The sequence below is a fragment of the Vicugna pacos genome, chromosome 29, assembly GCF_048564905.1.
Source record: "Vicugna pacos chromosome 29, VicPac4, whole genome shotgun sequence".
In the NCBI taxonomy this organism is placed as follows: domain Eukaryota; kingdom Metazoa; phylum Chordata; class Mammalia; order Artiodactyla; family Camelidae; genus Vicugna; species Vicugna pacos.
This window is the reverse complement of record NC_133015.1, coordinates 15,159,470-15,177,574: the sequence shown is the minus strand read 5'-3', so window position 1 is coordinate 15,177,574 and position 18,105 is coordinate 15,159,470. Positions and strand designations below refer to the sequence as shown.

General features: G+C 50.8%; 2 long non-coding RNA genes across 2 annotated transcripts; one reads left to right on the top strand and one right to left on the bottom strand.

Moving 5' to 3' along the window:
• Window positions 1-1,192: 1,192 nt before the first annotated feature.
• Window positions 1,193-4,155, bottom strand: LOC140690246 (uncharacterized). Its single transcript, XR_012065447.1, has 3 exons — window positions 3,871-4,155; window positions 2,909-3,046; window positions 1,193-1,353 (listed from the first exon to the last, which is right to left on the bottom strand). It is a non-coding gene; the product is annotated as an uncharacterized lncRNA (long non-coding RNA).
• A 7,763-nt stretch (window positions 4,156-11,918) lies between these two features.
• LOC140690182 (uncharacterized) lies at window positions 11,919-16,333 on the top strand. Its single transcript, XR_012065358.1, has 3 exons — window positions 11,919-12,010; window positions 13,261-13,373; window positions 16,080-16,333. It is a non-coding gene; the product is annotated as an uncharacterized lncRNA (long non-coding RNA).
• Window positions 16,334-18,105: the final 1,772 nt, after the last annotated feature.

The window sequence follows — 18,105 nt, the reverse complement described above, 5'->3', positions numbered from 1 at the left end:
ACACTTCCTTTAATTCTTCAGACATGGTCTCGTTCAGTCCATTGACCATATTTATGATGGCTCCTTTGAAGTCGTTGGGTGCTAAGGCCGACATCTCAGTCCCTTCCAAAGCCTTTTCTTTGCCTGTTTTCCTGGGCGTGGACCACACTTTTCTGCTTCATCACGTGTCCTCACATTTTCTTGTTGAAAGCTGAACATTTAAATACCATGTGGTAGCCACTCTCAATTCTTTTTTTTTTTTCCTGTTTTCAAAAGTTTAATGTAAACTGCGTGCATTTGTAGCATCTTTATTACTTGCATACAGAAATATTTTCATACAGCAACTGTCGATTCTAATCCCCTGCCCGCCCCCACCCATCCCTGGTTTGTCTGTGTGTTCATTGATTTATTTGTCTAGTGAGTTGGCTGAACTAACTCTGTGACTTCCATTTCCCCTGCAGTGTGCAGCCTCTGATGTCCCTGCTCAGTGTTCTCTTTCTTGGTTTCACCTTTTAGCCTGGCCACCTAGGGGTCACCTTGGGCCAGCACAAGCCACTTATCAGGCAAAGGTTGTGCTTAAGGCCCGGTGGCCTGTTAGATTTTTGCCCTTTACCTCTGGATGTCTGTGTGACATGGAGGCTGCTCTCAGTTTATGTGTATTTTGTCCCACGTCAGCCAAAGACCAAAGACCACCTGTGCACCCATCTCTCCTGAGAGGCACAGCCTTGGGCGTGCACACAGCCTTCCAGAGTGCCAGGGGTGTGTGTGGTTTGTTCTTCAGAGCTGTTCCTAGGTCAGGGTGGCCTACCGCCCAGCCTGTTTGGTCAGAAATTGTGCTGAGGCCGTGAGTGCTGGTGGGCCTGTGTCACTGGGGCTGGGTTCCATTCCTCACCATGAGACACAGCCACTTCATTCTGGTCTTCTAGCTCACGACCGGATGCCCCTGTGACTGACAGGCCCCACGTGCCCAGTGAGTGTTTACAGACTGAAGCAGCAGCACAGCCATCACTGGATCTAGAAATAGGCTGTGCCCACCGCCCCAGGAGGAGCCCCGGGGCCCCTGTGGTCACTGCTGCCCCACCGGGGTGACCTTGCATCTGCCCTGTCATCCTAGTTCCTGCTGGTTTGTAAGTTGTGTGCCTGTGACTCACTCTGTGTGCCCTCGAGAGGGTGTGACCAGTGGTCCTCCAGGAAACAGACACTGACACAGAGAGAACTTTGACAGATTTCATTAGGGGTGACAATAGGAGAGGCAACAGCAGAGGGGGCAGGATAAAGCAGGGAAACATTTGGGCCGTAATGCACCTCCGATGTCTTCTCTAGAAACATCACTGCCACAGCTCAGGAGCCTCTTCAGTTTTCAAACTGACTGTGCTGTAAGGCAGAAGGAGTTTTACTTATTTTAATAGGACCTTATTTTTTCCCGATTTTGTCTTCTCTAATGTATGTATGGACTCTGACGGACACTGTAGTCTGTGTGCACATCTCTGTGTCTGTACAGAATGAAAATAATTGTTTTCACATCTCAGACACAGATCTCAAAATGTGCAAATTCTCATTATATTTCCTTCTTTAGCCACTAGGACCTGAGATTTAGTAGAAGAAAGGAACCCTTCGCCTTATCTTTAAAGCAGAGAATGGTAAGCTCTGGGCCTGAGCTCTTACATCTTCAGTTTAATTTAATGTACTTCCTGAGGTCTCTTTTGATGATTCTGTGTGCACTTTCTTTTAAACTATGAGAATGCTGAGTGAGAAATATGTCCCAGTCATTTTTCAAAAAACTGTGTGTGCTTGACCCGGCCCTCCTCACAATGAAGCCAGGGACCAGCGTTACCCCCCGGCTCACAGACAACAACGCTGAGACCCTGTGGGAGCCCCACTGAGTCTTGGTGTTAGGGGATGAACTGCAGGAATTCAAGCAAAGAATCAGAAACTGGATCTTGTGACATAAATGAGGAGATGCCATGCTGACAGTGGGCGTAGAGGGAGCAGGGGTGTGGGGAGAGGGGTCCTGCAGGGGGTCCCCCAATCACCCCTGAATTCCCCCAAAGAACCTGACTCATGCTGAAGGGAAAGGCACCTGCTCAGCTGATTTAAATCCTGCCTGCACTTTTCAAATCACTGGGGCAAAAGAAAACTTCAGTCACACAAAATATCCTGAAAAAACCAAGCTAAATTTCAGTTTCTCTGATATCCAGAGGGTTCTTTCATCCAGACCCGTAACTTTCAGAAACCCAAGAGAACAACTGTCTTTACATGAGGTTGTGAACTGAGGGCTTTCTGGAGGCAGTGGGTTCTGAAGGGGATACGTGCATGGCTGCACTGAGTCCCCTGCACACACACGTGGCTCTGAGTGGACCTCACGCTGCATTCACACGGCCCGCCTGAACTGCCCGCCCTGCCGGGAGTGACGTTCCAGCTCCACCTGAGTGAACCCAACAAACGCCCACTGGGCAGCCCCTCAATTTCTTTCTTCCCCTCCACACCCTCCTATTCACTCCTGGTGGCTCACGTGCACCTCTTCTGCACTCTGAGGCCCTGCACGGGCACATCTGCTATGGTGACAAGCTGTCTGTTGTGAATGTCTCTCTCCCTCACCCCTCGAGGCAACCCCGTGAGCTCCTGAAGTTAGGGGTGTGCTTCACCCCTCACAGAGCACAGCACATGGTCCATGCAAGAGGCACATCTGCCAAACTGGGACTTGAAATTCATTTGATAGTCTGTCAAAAGTCTCTTTTGTTCTATGAAAGAGACACCCGCTTCCAACATCAGGATGGAGAAATGATACAATCCATCAAGTGTGTGTGCTAGGAAGCTAGACAAACGTCACAAAATCCCAAGTCAGCTTCCCGCAGGCATCACGAGGCCCTGGAGTGACATTACCCTTTCTACAAAGACTCGACAAGCGAGCAGAAGAACATGATCTCACCTTACCGGGCCCAAAAGGCAACTAGCCTTGTCCAGGAGGAGGTGTGCAAGGTGCCGAGGACAGTGACAGCTTATCCATGCAGACGGACACGCAACATGGTCCCCGGAAATAAAGGGGTGCACTAGCATCCACAGTGAACTGCAGACAGGAGACAGAAGTGTGTTGGATGAAAAGACAAAAGGACTAACATCGACAGAAGCTGAACGACAATGCAGCAGCTGTCGGCACTGTGCGCCCTTCCCTCCACCGGGTGCCCAGAGAGCAGCATAGCATGACACACTCCACACAGCCCTCCGGGGCCTGCCTGCGGCCTGGGCTGCACAGGAGGACAACGGGATAAAACCCCGTCACCACAAGTGACCGCCCGTGTCTCTACGTGGAGGAAGCCAAGGGGCCTGCCCGAGACGATGCACACACAGCTTCCAGCACGCTGACCAAGAAGCGCCTTCCCCACAGGCAGCCTTTCTGTGCAGGACAACCCTCCCAATCCAAAAATGGGCAGAAGACCTACACAAGCATTTCTCCAATGAAGACAAACAAATGGCCAATAGGCACATGAAAAAATGCTCAGTATCGCTAATTATCAGAGAAATGCACCCCAGTGCCCTTCGTAAAAAACAGCTCTACTGAGATACAATTCACACATTCTCCCATTTTAGGCATACAACTCAATGGCTTTTAGTACATTCACACTTCCTTCTTTGATGCAATAAAGTAACTATTTCAGGTTTCTTCCTGTCAACCTGCTGTGTTTGGTCCAAGAGGTCGTGAAAGGACCCAGATCTTGATGAGGATGCTGGTGGCCATGGCCACTCCAGGCTGGTCAAGAAACCTGTCCTGAGGCCCTTGGTCTTCACCAACAATGCATTCCCATCAAGGACCCCATGAGAAAGCAGCTATTTAACCACAGTGTGAGAGCCCAGGAATAAGGAGGAAACCCCCGATGCCTGATGCTTACTCACAGTTGTGTTTTTATATCCACTACACCCCCAGCACATGGGGCCAGGAAAGCAGCCCCATCAGCTCCATGTCCCGGTCCTCTCAGGGCCCTGGCAGGAGGTGGGGTGGGAGGAAAAGGGACGAGGAGGGGTGGGGAGGGGTTGGGGACGGAGTGTGACAGGAAGAGGGGTTAGACACTTGGGAGAAGGGGGTCACGGAAAGGATGACGGGTCAGGAAAACAGCAGTTCAACTGAGCTCTCAGGAGCAGTTGGAGACTCCAACTGCCTCCTCCGGTTTGAACGATGCCGTTGGCTTTATGCCCTCTCTCGACCAATCACCTGCCTTTGCCCCTGGCATCTCACAGTGTACATTCTGGGTGACCTCACTTTTAGCATACACCCCTCCTAACTGATCCCCCCTCCCCCACCAACTGCCATCCAACCCTGGGGTCCTCTCTGCAAACTTTTCTGACCTTATGTTTTCTGGCCCTGCCCAACCCAGGTTCCCTGCCCCCCAATTCTGGGTGCTCCCTTCTCCTCCAAATTCCCAGGGTTTCCCTTGGGCAGTGGCTGTAAAAGATGTAAGGTAAAGAATGACAGAACCAAGAGGAATCAAACATACAAGCAGAGTGGGAGGTCTTCACTCCCCCTCACTCAGCACTTCATACAAAAGGCAGAGAGAACGTCCACAAGATGGAGAAGGTCGAAACAGCCAACCATCCTAATCACATCACCACACCCATATGGCCGTCCTTATCTATAGTAAACCTGTAGGTGACACATTCATTCCAGGTACATGCGATACACGCATAAAAATAAACCCTATTATTTTTGCCATATATGTAACTATACAGTGTAATTCTATATTGTCACACCCTGCACTCTGCACTCGGGTGACTCACGTACACCCAGGTCCAAGGAGGCAGAAACTACCCGGGTGGGACAGAAGCAAAGTTGTGCTTTGGGGCAGAACTGGCTGTGAGGGGGCCTGAGAAATCCTTCTGGGGTGGTGGGAAGATTTGGTATCCAGATATGGGGGGTGGTTGTGTTCACTCAATCAAGAAATACTGAGCACGTGGGGCCTGCCAGTCTCAAGGGTCAGAGAGACCCTCATATCTGTCCCTATGAAGTGGCCAACTGCTGACAGTGAGGAAGGGATGAGGTGCCTGGAGTGGCCACGGGAGTCCAGTGAGAGGGCCCGCACTAATCCAGGCTTTGTGCCCCAGCCCTGCCCTGCCAGCTGCCCCCAGAAGCCCCAATTCCAGGCAAACTCTCAGAGGAGGACTGAAGGCAGCAGCTCCCTCCTAAGTCTCAGGAGCTCAGGAGCTCTTAGTGAGAAACGGGCAGGGGACAGTCAGTGACTTGGGACTCTGCCACTCACAAAGGAGTTGGGTGAAAATATCTGGCTCCTTACATGTCCCTCAATCCAATCCCCCAGGAGCCCCTTAAGCCCACAGGGCCCTCCCTCCTTCCAGGTGGGGAAGGTGGCCAGCCCTGCAGCAGCTCTGGAGCCCAGGCTGGGTCCAAGTCAAGCCACCAACAGGTCAAGATGTGACTGTGCTGCCCAGAAAGAGGGGGGAACAGCGGTGCAGCAGTAAATACCAGCAGGAGCAGCCTCTGTAACTGGCTCCTCCACTGTGAGCAGGGCTGGGGCCACAACTTGGCCGTGAGGGTGGGAGGGCTGAAAAGGGTGGGGCCCTGTGGCCCTGGACAGGGCTGGACCAGAGCGCAGGGCCTGAGGGCCTGGGGGGAGAGACAGAGAAAGGGACAGGCAGGGAGAGAGACAGTGCGTTGAGTGACTGAAAGACAGGCGGGGGTCAAGTCCTAGAGAGTGACAGGAAGTGACAGAGGGGGACCAGGTAGGGAGAAGCAGAGACAAGAGAAGGCAAGAAGGAAGGAAGGAGCCAGCCCACAGTTGTCGGTGGCACGTTATCATGTACACACAAACACCGTGCGGAGTGAAGCCAAGCAGTTCTCTCTCTATTGATTCTTGTAAAAGGGTTCATATACGACATGCACAATGCCTCACATACCACCTAGGTTATAACAATGTTAATAATCTGAAGCTATTTAGGATCCCAGGCTCCAGGTTCCCAGGCTCCTGCAGTAAGCACAGGATGTTACATGATCAAGGACAGATTGTTTTAAAGTTCATCACAAAACTTCATTAAGCAGGCCATCTCTGACCCAGCCGGCCGTGCCTGTCTTAGGTTGTCCTCCTCTGAGGATCTTACCCGTCATTGGCTACCCAGCCGTCCACACTGGATACATTAAATAGGCCATCTCTGATCCAGCCGGCTACATGACATTTCTCACAGGTTGTTTATCAGGTCAGCCCACGGCTTATTCTCTAGAGCCTTCAGGCAGGGGCCTACAACAGTGCATGGTGGGGGACAAAGGGCCAGGGTGGCCTGACTCTGGGAAGGGGCCCAGAGTGGAGGGGGCAGAAAAGGCAGGAATCCTGGCCTCACAGTCCCTCCCGCTCTAAGGCTCTCACCTCCCTGGAGCTGAGCTCCCCAGGGGTCACTGTACTTGCAAAGACTGGTACCTCCCATTTTTCTTGGGACTGCTGGTTCCAGCCTCTGTGTCTGTCCCTGTTGGGGCTGACTTCCAGGAGAATGGGCTGCCCCTGGGGAGGAAACTCCAGAGCCTGCCCTGTGGGGAGTTGACCCCGACTCCTCACAGACCCAGTGGTGTTGCATTTCCAACCACTGCTAGGCCTTCCTGGCTCCACAGCCAGGCTTCATGCACTATGCTGGCCTCAGGATCCCCCGGCCTGGAGGGACTGAATCCCATCCAGGGTGAGCAGGCTCAAGGATACTGGGTCTCCTCCTACTGTCAACCAGAATTCCTTTCAACCCTCAGGAGTAGGGACCCCCTGTAAATTACCAATTAACATCAGGTCAAAGGTATTGAGGTCTCACACTGAGCAATACAGTGTGCCAAATGATCAAATTCAAACTGCAGTGTTCCAATTACACATTCTCAATAACCCATTTTATGGATGAGAATTCAGAGGGGTTGTGAGTTACCTAAGGATCTCAGGGGTGATGAGTGCTGTAACCTTACCTTGAACCAAGATCGACCTTGTAAAGTGATTCTACCTGGAGCCCATCCTGTGACCTGCTCCCTGAGGTTCTGAGGAAGACCACTGGCACAAGTTGTCTCAGGAAAATCCTCTTTCAATGACATTAAGTCATGCATCAGTCAGGACAAACAGGGTGAGGATGTGTTCACGAGTGACCCTAACTCCTAACAAACGGCAAGTCAATTTTACCTCAGGAAACAGGTCTTCTATTATCATTAAGTCAGGCACCAAGGTAAATAAGAGTAAAAACAGGGAGAAGAGAAGCAAGATGGCGGAGTAGAAGGACGCTCGTAGTTCACCCTCTCCCACAAACACAAGAAAACTCAGATCTAAGGACCTACTCAGGCAGCCAGAGCACCTACCAAACTCCGACACTACATCACCCTCTTTGCAAGACAAAGATGCCAAAAACCTGGTAGGAAAAAAGGAAAAAAGAAAGAAGAAAAAGCAAAACACTGCAGGAGGGAGTGGCAAAGGAGGACTGGTACTCGTTCGCTGGGGTGTTCTTCACTTCCCTGACAATCAGAGGAAACATCAGAGGACCCAAAAAAGTAAGAATGGAAACCCACCGAGATGGAGGAATCTGGCTCATTGGACATGAGGCTCCAAGGACACACAGCGCCCTGAAGCCACGCCATCTCATCAACAGTCACCAAGAGACACTGACCAGGCAGGGCCCTCAAAGACTGAAAGAATGAAAAAGCTGGAGGACAGGACCAAAGGCACTTCTTCCCAAATTCTATCAGCTCTGTGTTTTGCCCACAACCTACCAAAGTGCCCCCCAGGACCCTAGCACAAACACCATGGCCGGATGTTGTACCACCTTTCACGGGAGGTCACAGGGCTGGTTTGTGTGTAAGGAATTCCATTCACCCACGATATGGTTTCTCACAGGAAATTCAATTTTCAGTCCATTTCACCCACTAATTAGGACTTCACTGACATTGTTATCATTAAGTTAACCAGGAGAAAGCAATTCAGATACTCTGAGGTAGGAGGGAAAAACACCTCTCAGCCTCCTGGAGTCAAGTAAAACTACACGGTGTTTGTTGCAGAAACCACAGGTCTTACGCTGAGTTTCAAACACACTGCACATCATGACTTTTTCTATGACCACAATCCATCAGTGTGCGTGGAACGGAACTAAAGCAGAACGGATGGATGGTGTCCACCAGGGGACAGGCCCCGAAACATTAGCCTGGGCTTGGGGGCCCAAAGGACGCATCCGGGATGTGCTGTGGGGCTCAGAAACCCCCTGCCAGAACCAAACGGCTTAGTAACAGCACCCCATCCCACCGCCTCCTGGGAAATGTCCTCTGAGTCTGGACATCTGAGTTGGGACCTCAGCTGTGCCCCTGACCATCCACACCATGGCCCAACTGAAGGAGTCGCGGTAGCTCATGGTGTCATGACCCGAGTCCTCCCGATCCACATCAGACAGCTTGCCGCACACTTTCTTCATGCCCCCGTGGTCGGTTCTGTCCATCTCATTTTCTTCACTGACGAGCGGGGGCGACGAGGCCTCCTCGGCCTAGCGGGGATCGCAGGACCCACCTGAGGTGGGCTCCGTGAAGGTGGACGGAAGCCTGTGGGGGGAAAGACTCTGAACTTAAAGGCACAAGTGTGTGGCTTCACTCACCCCTAGGAGGCCCCGGGCAAGGCCCTGACCTCAGGCCACACCTCTGACCCTAAGCAGACCCAAAGGCTCTCTGTCCCTACCCTGAAAATCCTGCCAGCAACTCTGCAGATGTGCATACAGAAACTTGGCTAGAACCACAGCCACTGATTGCACAGAGGGAGAGGAGGGGAGGCTTCCAGCCTCTGATCCAGCTCATGAGGAGCTCAGAAGTCGCTCCTCCTGTTCTGAAAAAGAACACTAGAGCTGAGGGAGCTGCAAACCCATGGCTCTTCTTAGATCCACCACAAAACTGAGGGGAAAAGCTGCTCCCAACCCAGAGAGGCAGCCGGGCAGCCTCGGAGAGTCACAGCTCCCAGGGCAGAGCCCGCTGCTGTGAGAACCGCCGGGGCAGGCAGATTTAACAGGCCCCTGAGACCAGCGGGAGGCTCAGTGTGGGGAAGTCTGAGCATGACAACTCCAGGGGGGCCAGTCAGAGGGCCCCCTGTTGTTTTTCATGCATTTTGCCTCCAGGACCCCCATGTTCTCAGAGTGAAGATCAGAGAAAAACCCCTCATGCTTCCTGCCAGGGAAGGAGAAAACAGCTCAACTGAAATACACCCAGAGCACTCTGTTCCATTTGGTGGGGGGCGGTTGTGTTTTGTTTTCAATGAGAAATTATTTTACCAGAGCCTAACCAACCTGGGGGAAGGGAAATACCTTCTGTGTCACCCAAATTGGGGTGGGGGGAAAGAGACGCACTTGTGGAGGTCACAGCTCAGGGCACAGGCCCAATGAGAACTAAACACAGGACTACAGATGCCCCCCTCTGTCCCGCCCCATCAACGCCTCACCTCCATGTCAGCAGGGCCCCTGTGTAATAACGGGGATAAAGCTAAAAGAAGTAAACGTCTCAGCACTGAAGGAGTGTCTAGGGAAACCCAAAGACAGCGGGGAGATGAAAACAAGGACACACAGGCGGCTTTAGCCTCTCACACCAATGGCTGCAGCGAACTGCACGCAGCCCAGGTAAACAGAAAACGTCACGGAAGCAGCTATTTATTTTGGTTCCCTTACCCAGTGCATCCCACGACGCATCCTCGCCTAGAATTTAGTGGAAGCAATTCCGTCTTAGAAGGAACAGAACTGAAGAGGGTTGGTCTTCCAGCCCCTGAAGGGCAGGGATAGCACCAGCCTGGGTGAGAGCAAGGTGGGGGTGGGGGGTGCGGGGCTGCCTTCTTCCCCAAATAAGGAAACTTCCTGAGGCCAGCACAGCAGGAGGGAGGGCCATGGGGTTGAAGCTGCCAGACTTCTTCCTGAGAACTGATGGGATGCCTCCAAGGGACCATTCAGGTGCCCTGAGGGCGGGAGCAAGTCGGTCTGCCTCAGAGTCCAGGACTGAGGTGGGCGCACAGCAGGCCGGTCTTACTTGGCTGGATCCATTTCACTTCTCCAAGCCCCGTGTAAAACATGAAGCGTGGACGGCCTGGTGAGCACAGCTCTGCCCTCAAGACCGGCTTCAACTCCTCTCTTCCCGGAGCACAGCATCTCTGAGCCCGTCCTGGGTGACCTCACAGAGATCACCCTAGTGGCCCTGCCTAGTGGCAGGGAACATGTACCTTCCCTCAGCCAACCCCAGACGTCCACTGATGCATCATGTACTGGCAGGAATGTGAGTCCCTGTGCACTGGTGCAATGGTAGAGGCTCTGCCACAGGCCCAAGAGGTGGTGTGTGGGACATGCAGGGGTGCAGGGGTGTAGGCGGTGCAAAGGTGTAAGTGGTGCCAGGGGTGCAGGGGCTGTGGAGGGTGCAGGCAGTGCAGGGGTGCAGGCAGTGCAGGGGTACAGGAAGTGCAGGGGTGCAGAGGTGCAGGAGTGCAAGTGTGCAGGGAGTGCAGAAGTGCAGGGGTGTAGGGAGTGCAGGGGTGCAGGGGTGTAGGGAGGTGCTCAGGCACGTGGCCAGGATCAGAAAGCAGGTGCACTTCCTCGCAGTCAGCCTGACCCCGGGAGGCGGGTGCGGTGCTTTTGCGTGGGGCGGCGGCGGCTGCGAGAGTTGGGGTGCCCCAGCATGCCGGTCTATTTCTTCTCTTCCCCGCCGCCTGGCCTGGGGGTAGCCTTGGCCGCCGGAGATTCGCTGGACGTGGGACTCCAGGTAACCTTGCTCCTGGGAGGCGGCGCGGTTAGGTCAGGGGCGGCTGCAGCAGCAGAGGGGGCAGCAGGGCTGCCTCTGGCGAGCTGGTGGGTTAGCTCCCGTCTCCCACGCGGCCGGGCCTGGGGGCGGCCTCTGCTGCCCCAGGTCGCTGGACACACCTGTCCCACTCAGCTTGCTAAGGCGGGGAGCGGGGGCCGTGCCGTTAGGGTGCGGGGCCGACTGGAGTAGGGGCCTGCTCCGCGGGAGCCGGCAGTTTGCTCCGCTCCACCCCGCGGTGTGGCCTGGGAGCGGCCTCTGCTGCCCAAGAAGCCGGACGCCCGTCTCCAGGTCAGCTTGCTGCTGGGAGGCGGGCACGGAGCGGCCAAGGGGTGGTGGCGGCGGCGGCGGCGGCAGGGAGAGGGCGGCTGCCCCTGCGAGCTGCTTCATTTCTTCTCTCCCCCAGGGCCTGGCCTCGGGGCGGCCTTTGCCGCCGAGATTCGTCTGACGTCCAAATCCAGGTGAGCTTGCTCCTGGGGGGGGGGGGTGCAGTCAGGGAGCTGGTAAGGTGGTGGCCGCGGTGCGTAGGGGGGCTGCCCCGGGGGAGCTTGTGGATTAGCTCTCATCTCTGCAAGGCCTGACCTGCAGGCGGTCTTTGCTGTGTCAGGTCCTGGGACACACCTGTCCCACTTTGCCTGCTGGGTGCGGGAGTTCAGGGTGCGGGAGTGACGGGGTTAGGGGGCCCGCCACTTGGAAGCCGATCGATTTGCTCCCATTTCTCCTACGGCTTGGCCTGGGGGGCGGCCTCTGTTGCCCCATGTGGCAGGATACACGTGTCCCTGTCAGCCTGACCCCGGGAGGCGGGCTCGGGGACGCAGCGACGGCAGCGGATTTTCCTGGAGAGCCGGTCTATTTGCTCCCATCTCCCCCACGGTCTGTCCTGGGGGCAGTCCCTGTTGCCCCAAGTTTGCCAGATGCCGGTCTCCATCCAGATCAGCCTGCTCCCCAGAGGAGGCCACCGTGAGGTCAGGGGGCGGAAGCGGGAGCGGCTGCAGGGGGAGGGGGCTGCCTTGGGGAGCTGGTGGATTGGCTTCTGTCTCCCTGGAGGCCTGGTCTGGGAGTGGCCTCTGCTGCCTCAGGTCGCCGGACACACCTGTTCCACACAGCTTGCTGCGGGAGGGGCGCCCAGGGGCGGTGCCGTTAGGGTGCTGGGGTGGAGAGGGCCGGGGTAGAGGGCCAGCCGCGCGGAGCCGGTCAATTTGCTCCCCTCTTCCCCGGGGCCAATCCTGGGGGCATCCTCTGCTGCCCAAGAAGCCGGGTACCTGTCTCCAGGTCAGCTTGCTCCCCGGAGGCGGGCACGGTGCGGTCATGGGGCGGCGGCGGAGGTGGCGGAAAGTGGAGGGGGTCTGCCCCGGCTCGCGGGTCCATTTCGTCTCCTCTCCCCTGACCTGGCCTGAGTGCGGGTCAGTTTGCTCCTGGGAGGCGGGCGCGCTGCGGTCAGGGGGCGAAGAGGGGGGGGGGGGGCTGCCCCTGGCGAGCTGGTGGATTAGCTCGCATATCCCTGGCAGCCTGGCCTGGGGGCGGCCTCTGCTGCCCCAGATCGCAAGACACAGGTTCCCTGTCAGTCCAACCACCGGAGGTGGGCGAGATGCGGTCGGGGGGCGGCGGGGCGACGGAGTGGGTGCTGCCTGGGTCGAGTTGGTCAATTTGCTCCCCTCTCCGACGCGGCCTGTCCCGTGGGCGATCTCTGCGGCCCCTGGTAGCGGGACACACCTGTCCTACTCAGCCTGCTCCCAGGAGGCAGGCGCAGTGAGGTCAGGGGGTGGGGGGCTTGGCTTCTGCAGGCAGAGGGGAGCTGCCCCCGGGGAGTTGGTGGACTTGCTCCCATCTCTCTGGAGGCCTGCCCTGGGGGCGTCCTCTGCTACGCCTCGTTCGCTGGTCGCCCTTCTTCAGGTCATCGTGGGGGCAGTGACAAGAGTATGGAGCCTGCCGCGGGGAAGCCGGTGGATTAGCTCCCATCTTCCCTGCTGCTTGGCCTGGGGGCGCCCTCTGCTGCCCCAGGTCGAAAGACATAGGTTCCCTGAAGGCCTAACCACGGGAATCAGGGCACGATGCACTGAGCGGGCCCAGGCAGGGGCAGAAGCTGCAGAGCATGGGGCTGCCCCTGGCCAGCCGGTCAGTTTGTTCCCATCCCCCCTGCCTCCTGGCACAGGGGCCACCTTTGCTGCCCCAGGTTTTCAGGACGCCCGTCTCCAGTTTAAGCTGCTCCTGGGAGGCGGGCGCAATGCAGTCAGCCCAAGGTCTGGGCTCTCCCCTGGGGAGGGGAAGAACTCTCTTGGTTTCCTTTGTCTCTATTCTTCAGTAAAGGGATCAATGGAGCCAGTTCTTAATCTTGAGAAAGTGTAGCCTGTGTTACGGAAGAGCTGCTGTACAGTGTGGTTTCTGGGTCGGTTTTCACATCAGCTGATGCTCCAGGCAGGCAGAAAAGCTATTACTCAGAGCTTCTTAGCCTGGAGTTGGGGGATGGTCCCGCCACCCTCACCATGCTTTTTCTAAGTGTGTTACTCCTTTCTTTTTCCTAGGTGACATTTTAGGTTATTGGGTCACAGATTGGTGGCACACTCATCCCTGTTCTCAAAGATCTTTTAAACTTGGGTGAAGTGACAAGTAAGAGAAGAAGATGATTTACTGAATGGTAAGACTACTTAAATTTGCATTAGAGCCACATTCTGTCAGCCTTTCTCAAATGATTTTTCTCTGTTTCTAAACCCACGACCTAGTGACTGTTGCACTCCTGTGTAAGTCATTGATATTCACATCACATTTGTTGAGTGGGCAACAAGATTTGTTAATCAGGCTTATCCCTGAAAGGAGAAACTCAGGCTTTTGAGCACAATTCCTTGTCTGATGTCACCCAGGCAGTCACAGTAGAAGACAGAGCTGATATAAAAGTCCCTCAGCTGCCTGAACTGCAAAGCTTCTGGGATTACTGATCCCTGAAATACAGGTGACTCTTGATAATAATTTGGAAATTAGTTCATATGATCAGGTTCTTCCAGTCCTGTAAATGGGTTCCGTGGCCCCAGCCCCAGGAGAACTTGGTCATAATGGCCGTGTTGTGAGGGGTGGGATGGGAAGGCAGAGGTGTAAGAGCTGGAATCACTTAGACTCCACACTCACTAAACACAGACTCCAGAGCCTAATTGTTGTCTGGTTCTGTTCTGGATTTAAGAGAATGTTCGGACATGATTCTTACCCTTCAAGAGTCACTGCCTGGGTGGAAGTAACCTTTATATAAACCTGGAAGGGATGGTGATTAAAGCAGATGGGCTGTTACGGTACTCAGTGTGCCCAGGGTCACCCTTCCAGGCACTTGTGGGAGTGAGAGTGATGTTATTTGCTCATTCACTGATTTATCAGCCTTGAATTGATCATTTGTCCCACAGTAAGTGAAACAAGGGATCAGGAACCTGAGTTTTGTCCCCTCTCCTGTCACTGATTGTGTCTGTCAGTCGGGTGCCCTGCGTATGCACTGTGAAATGGTGTGGTATTTCTTCCCCAATGGAGCTACACCATCAGTTTTGAGAATCAGGGGAGACACGTGGGTAGGACAGCGCCCTGACACACATGACTCCCTCTCACCCCTGCCATGAGACATCATTGTCGACGCTCAGGTGGCCTGATGGAGACTGTGGTTCTAAACCTGAGAGTGTGTAGTGATCTTGGCAACTCTATGAAAATACGGACTACCAGTCCCTACCTGTGAAGATTCTGAGGGTCTGCTCCCCAGAATTCTGCATTTTAAGAAACACTTCAGGTAATTCTGATGATGATCTGAGTGTCCCACTGAGAAACACTGGTATGCAATGCACAATATTGAGCAGCCTCAGGGAAAGATGTCTTTTCAGGATGTTCCAAGGGCCCTCACTTGAGACTTTCGCCTTGGGTTTATTTGTATGTGTTCAGAAGTGATATGTCTCACTTCTGGTGCTTGTCAGCATGCTCTGTACAGGGACTTGCACTCAGTAGATGGCAAAAACTGTGATTCTTCAGGTCACTGAGCTAGAGTGTGTAGCTACATAATTTTTTAGTTAAAATGTGTGTGTGTGTGTATGTATATATAGCACATAATGTATGTATTATGTCATGTATGTATAATGTATGTATGTAATATATAGCACATATGTAAGTGTATTATATAATGTGTATGTCATGTAACATGTATTATATATATGCATATGCAGATACACAAACGTATGCTAAATGATACTATGCTTGCTTGCTTTCCTGTCTCACCTCTCTGGCTTAACTTTTCCTAACTACTCTTTCAATTCACACTTTTCCCAGTGTGTTGGCATACCGCCCATTTTACTGTATATTTCAAAGCATTATTTTATAAAAAGCTACTCAGTAATGTTAAAATATAAATGATCTAGATGTGTGTGCTATTGTATCTAGCAAACTTTTTGAGGGCTAACCTGAAAGGCTTGATTCAATATATAGAGTAAGTGTTTATTACTTCCTGAGTCAGGGGACTATAACCTACTGACTAACATAAATGATACATCATGCCAAAAAAATTAATCAGAAAACTGGAAACTCTCTTTTTATACTAAAGATAATCTGGACACCGTCTGAGTGCAGGACATAATTTCTCTCATTAACAAACCTTCAGTATCCCATTTTAAAACACTAATTGTACCACATAATCCCATTTATTTTTATTTTTTTAACTTGAAACATTTTGCTTCCTAACAGTTCTTAAGGATACTATAGTTCTATTGTGTCCCTAACATTAATTTTAGGTGGCTTTTCTGTGTCAATTTTTTTCCTTTTCTTATCCCACCTGGTACTCAACTAACAGAGGTTGCTCCTAAACTCTAGAAACCACACTTGTTCTTTTCCACGATAATGCCTAGCCCAACTTTGTGGCTTTACATCTTGTAGCTCTTCAGTTTCAAAATCATATGTTATTTTATATAACTTCTTGCATTAATTTGTGAAATGTTTAATTTTTCCTCTTCCTCATTTTTAAAAAAAATTCTCTGGCTTGAGAGGACTTGTTTTCACTATGCAGTGCAGCAGTGGGAGACACCCACGTTCAGCAGGTGTGTTTTCTACAATTCACTCTCTGCATTCTAGTTCATGTATGTATGGGCAGCAGAGCCCATGATGCTGCAGCAGGTGTAATAAATGTGAGCAGTCTTTTAGCCTATTTTAAAGATACAAATACAAAAATTTAGAACATCGGGAAGTGTTGACCCTGATCTCCAATTCTGGAGAACTTACACACAGAGAAATGATGTAAGAGAATAGATCCAATAAAAGTTTCAAAACCCTATTCTAATATTAATGTGCAAAAGACAATGAGCAATGATATAATATCCATTCATTTTGGCAGGAACAAGATTGCTCCTTCACCAGGAGAGAATGACCCATTTTCATGCTGGCCTTTAAAAGCACGAAGAGTAAGTACAGACAGCCTAGGTCCAGACGTATGCTTCACAGGATCTCCGGGAAAGTCATCTCTGCTTCCTGCTGCCTTCTCTGTTTGAATGTTAGGAAGGGGAACAGAGAGAGCACTCAAAGTGCTGATATTATCTCAAACTGAAGTGAACAACAGTATTAAAGAGAATGAATGAATAAGCAATAAGCTGCCTGTCTTCTACAGCACCTAGGCTATTCAAATTTACTAATAAAAACAGCCACTAATATTTTAATAGCTTCCATTGAACACTGTTTTTCATCAGAATGAGTTTCTAGATATATCTCTAATATTAGATTACAGTTTCCTCCAAATAGACACCCTTCTATTGAAATTGATCCAGTCTTTATCTTTTCTAGAAGATGATCCATGATACTAAGTTTTTACTAAGATACCCGCTTTTTCCCCTACGAAATGACGTTAAGTATGGAGTGACCGAGATTTCACTACTCTAGAAAACAGACTCATAAGGATTTATTAAAAAAAAACAAACGAATCTATGTTTTCAAACTTGACAATTTAAATTGAACTGCAAGATGAAAGACTCATAAAAGAAAACAAAAAAATTCACAGATTTTCATGATTCAAATGATAAAAAAATTTCCTTCAGCATGCTTTCTTTTCACCTCCATAATAAAGGAGGCAGGAATTATACTCTGAAAAATCAAGGAAGTCTCACTTTAATATTGTATTTTAAGAGGTGGAAATGTTAGAACATTAAAGTAGGAATGTTAAGACAAATCTCATGCCACTAACTGGTTACATTTAATGATGAGAAACTGTATCAGAGTGGGTAGGTGTGATGTTGCCACAGGCATGCTGACAGGCTAGCAGTAAGTCATCTAACTCTGATACAAGCACTGGGCATTTGCAGCAGTACAGACCTGGCTTCAAATACTGGCTCCAATGTGCACCTTAAACAGGCAAATAAATTAAAATCTCTGGTCTTTGGTTATTTAATTTGTAAAAAAGAAATAATAAAAAAACTAACCTCACATAGATGCTGTAGGGACTATAAAAGAAAAGGTATGTAAAGAATCTTAAATTACACCTGGAACAAAATAGATGGCCAAAAAGTTATCTCCATAGCTGAGTGATAGTCGTGGCTGTTGGTCAGGGGTTGAGCAGAGGTGACTAATTTATGTATATAGAAGAGGCCTGTGGTCCAGGGAAACAGTCTCAGAGAAAGTGATCTATTAGTAACATCAGATAAAGTGATATTATTTGAGGAAAGAAAGTTGAGCAAAGAAATTTTATTTCAAAATCAACTTAAAAATATAGTTTCAGCTTCTTCAAAACTGATTAGTACTGTGGACTGTGGCATGAATTCATACAGTAGTTCAGTCTCTTTTGAGCAAAACCTGATCACTGCTTTCAGGGAAAGCATGTACCAAACTGCCAGGTGAATCAAGGTACATCAAACATTGCATATAAATACATTTTAAAAATCCAGCAATACAATTATGTTTATGATAACTAGTTCTTGACAGTACAATTTCTTGAAGCTGTAACAAATTTCCTCAAGAGTTTTAATTTTGCCAGTTTTTCAAAAAAAAATTGTCCCTGATTCCTTGGCCTTTCATTAATAATTACAAGAGAATATTTGGTTTCTTTTGCACATGTAAATTTTGCTAAGAGAGGTCTGATATTGGCACTTTTTACTCCATTTATTAAATAGTAGTAACCTCAAAACTGTTGCCTTGAAATTTTAAGATATAAAATTTCAAATAAAATTTTAAATTTTAAAAATTGGGAAAGCTCTAAATAGTCTTTATGGTTTTCTTTGTTTGTTTTGCTTTTGTTTTTGTTTTTGGTGGGGAGAGGTAATTCAGTTTACTTATTTATTCTTAGAGGAAGTACTGGGGACTGAACTCAGTACCACCTCACACATGCTAAGCATACACTTTACCACTTGAGCTATACCCTCCCCTCTAAGTAATGT